General features: G+C 40.9%; 1 long non-coding RNA gene across 1 annotated transcript in view; it reads right to left on the bottom strand.

The window, feature by feature from the left end:
* Positions 1 to 2,141: 2,141 nt before the first annotated feature.
* Positions 2,142 to 3,394, bottom strand: part of LOC107185019 — a 38,036-nt gene continuing 36,783 nt past the window's right edge. Inside the window, exon 4 of the long non-coding RNA XR_001515927.1 lies at positions 2,142 to 2,869. This is a non-coding gene — a long non-coding RNA (uncharacterized LOC107185019). The remainder of the gene's footprint in view (positions 2,870 to 3,394) is intronic.

Genomic DNA, 3,394 nt, shown 5'->3' with positions numbered 1-3,394 from the left:
GTCCACTTCACCCTCCCTCTGCCAGAGCACAAGGTGGGTGACTCCACAGGGAATTTTTGTGCATTGGCCCTTTAAGAGGGTGCCTGAACTTTCAGCTGCCACTCCCTGGCAGACAGCACTCCATTGCTTTTCACAGCTAGATGTTATGTGGGTACCCTCCTCAGTTTGGTGCTCTCTGCTGGGGAGCCCAGCTTGGGGATTAAATCCCAGAGTTCTCAGTGGCACCATCCCACAGCTGAGATATCTCTCAGGGACTTCAGTTGCCGTCAGTGGGTGCCCAGCCAGTCCTTTCGTGCCTCCGCCCCTCCTACCAGTCTCTATTCAGTCCTTGGGTATCAGGGTTCTCTTCTATGAGTTTTCCGTTGATTATTCAGGAAGCCTTTTCATATTTCAGTTGTAATTCCAGCTTGTTCCTGGGAGCAGGTCCATGCAGCATCCTTCTACTCTGCCGCCATTTTTAATCTAAACTAGCTTGTCTTTTAAAATGACAAACATCTCACACTGGCTTATAAATAAGAGTTACAATAAAATCCAGCACAGCTATCATTTCTGCCAATCTGAAAGGAAAAGTAGATCAATAAAATGGGCCAGAAAATACACTGAAATTAAAATGAGTATAGCAGGATTGTGAGGATAACAAACAAGAAAACAGGGATGAGAAGACTGTTTAGGCCTCAATGCTACTGAGTAAGAAGAATCCATGGTATAATTTGTTCTAGATACCTTAGGTCAATAATTACTACTTCAATTTTTAATTCTTTAATTTTTATTAAAACATTACATAAGGTTTTTAAAATTGCATAGGCTAGATTTATAACAAAAAGCAATAATCAGTGAGATATTATGACCCAAAAACCATTTTTTAAATTATTAATTGATTTTAGAGAGAAGAAGGGAGACAGAAACATCTATCAGTTGCTCCCGTATGCACCCTGACCAGGAATCAAACCCATCACCTTTGGTGCATAGGACAACATTGCATCCATCCAACTGAGCCACTCACTCAGGGCTGATTAATATTTTAAAATCATCATTCAGAGAGCAGAAAGGAGAAGAGAGCTGGGTGGCGGGAACAGGAAGTACAATCAGGAGGCTATTGGAGAAATTTAAGAAAGATGAAGGTGGCTTAGCCAAGGGCAGTAGTAAAGCAGACAGATTATACCACTTTTGTAGTAAGTATAATTTTATGAAACTTTTGTTTCAGATATCTGTATACTTATGGGTCCTAATATAAAATGTCTCCAATTATGGGTCACAGCAAAATAGTTTGAGAAACGCTGCCCTAGGACAACAATTTTCCACCAGTGTGCTGCAAGAATTTTTAAACATACAATACCTGAATGTTTAGTCAAGGGCACTGATCTCTTTTCACTGAGACCAGTGGTTGGCTAATTCATTAGTCAACAGAGCCAAATATCAACAGTACGAGGGTTGAAATTTCTTTTGAGAGCCAAATTTTTTAAACTTAGACTATACAGGTAGGTAGATTGTTATTAATTAGGGTACTCCTAAGCTGGCCTTTGCTAAAAATGCCCTCAGTCTGATTGAGGTACGTTCGCTGAGGTCAACCCCTTCCAACTCTCCCATCCACACTCGTCTTGTATACTTGTCTATCTCCTTTCCGAAAACCAACTTCTGCGCATGGGCCACGAAGTTTCAATCACACTGTACGTGCGCACCCGCATGTGGTATTTTGTGGAAGAGCCACACTCAAGGGGCCAAAGAGCCGCATGTGGCTCAAGAGCCTTGGTTTGCCAACCACTGCCTTAGACTATCAAATTTAAAAAAGACAATAGCCAACACAACAATAGCCATTTGGTGTGAATGAATCAAAATAATACTTATTTTTTGTCAGATAGGCAAAATATGTATTTTTGGTGTGCCACAGAATTTTAGTAATTAGTTTGTGTGTGCCATGAGATGAAAAATGTTGCCCTAACTGGTTTGGCTCAGTGGATAGAGCGTCGGCCTGCGGACTGAAGGGTCCCAGGTTCGATTCCGGTCAAGGGCATATACCTTGGTTGCGGGCACATCCCCAGAGAGAGGTGTGTAGGAGGCAGCTGATCGATGTTTCTAGCTCTCTATCCCTCTCCCTTCCTCTCTGTAAAAAATCAATAAAATACATATATTTTTTTAAATGTTGAAAATCACTGCCCTAGGAAGCTGAGAATACTTATGTTCCCTTTGTTGAAGTCCTAAATTAAGTTCAAGTGAAACAAGCTGCAACAAGTTATAATTACATACCAAATATAATCTTATTAATCTGCCAAAAGAATACCATTTGGTCTTCAAAAAGAAGAAAAAGAAAGAACAGTACAAGCAGTATTCAAAAATCACTGGAATGCCAGGCACAAATTATGTTACGTCTGCCAACCAGGAGATGCACAAATTACTAAAGAAATATAATACCAATTTTTTTAAACTACTAAACCATTCTAACCATTCAACTAATACTAATTTTAGAAATTTAACACTACTAACACACATTCATAATGGCAATGTTTTCAGCATTTTCAGGAAAATACCTTACTCTCCCAAATGAGAAAACATGGCTTAATTCTCCTTGAAGAATTCAGAGATTATATACTGCAGGTTGAGAACCACTGCTCTAGAAGGACATCAGCTGTGTTATTGTAACAACCAGTCCTCTGGAGAAGTCCATCTGGTAAGAAACTGAGGCCTCCAGCCAAGAAAGAATGAGGAATTGAAGCCCTCTGCCAACAGCCATATGAGTGAGCCATCTTGGAAGTAAATCCTCCATCCCCAGTCAAGCCTTCAGATGACCACAGACCCAACAGTCTTTATGAATGCAACCTCATGAGCCAGTATCACTCAGTGAAGATGCTCCCAGATTCTTGAGCCACAGAAACTGTGTGAGATAATGTTCAGTATTATTTTTAAAGCTGCCAAGTTTTAGAATAATTTGTTTTGCTAAAATAGGTAACTCATACACCAGTAAAACTTGTAAAAGCTCAAGTGTAGTTCAGAATATCATTTATCTTATTTACTAAGCATCTGTACCAAGCACAATTCTCCAAATTAGCAAATTTCTAATCTACATATATCCACAGGTAAATAACCAGATATATGATTTCTAATGAAGTGAACAGGAAACCAAGAATAATGCAGAAGTCTAGGAAGAACCAAGATGGCGGCATAGGTTAACGCCGGAGTTTGCCGCCTCGAACAACCATTTCAAAAGTGAAACTAAAAGACGGAAGGGACATCACCCAGACCCACAGGAACGCTGGCTGAGTGGAAGTCCTACAACTAGGAGGAAAGAGTAACGTATACGGACACTCAGAGGAGGCGCAGTGCTGAAGTCAAATTCTGAGGTGCGGAGTGCGCGGAGCGGGCGGCGGCGGAGGGCGCGGTTGGCGTTTTCAATCGGGAG

The sequence above is a fragment of the Myotis davidii genome, unplaced genomic scaffold (genome assembly GCF_000327345.1).
Source record: "Myotis davidii unplaced genomic scaffold, ASM32734v1 scaffold428, whole genome shotgun sequence".
Classification (NCBI taxonomy): Eukaryota; Metazoa; Chordata; class Mammalia; order Chiroptera; family Vespertilionidae; genus Myotis; species Myotis davidii.
Note: the sequence above shows the minus strand (reverse complement) of the source record. Positions and strands in the feature narration are given on the sequence as shown.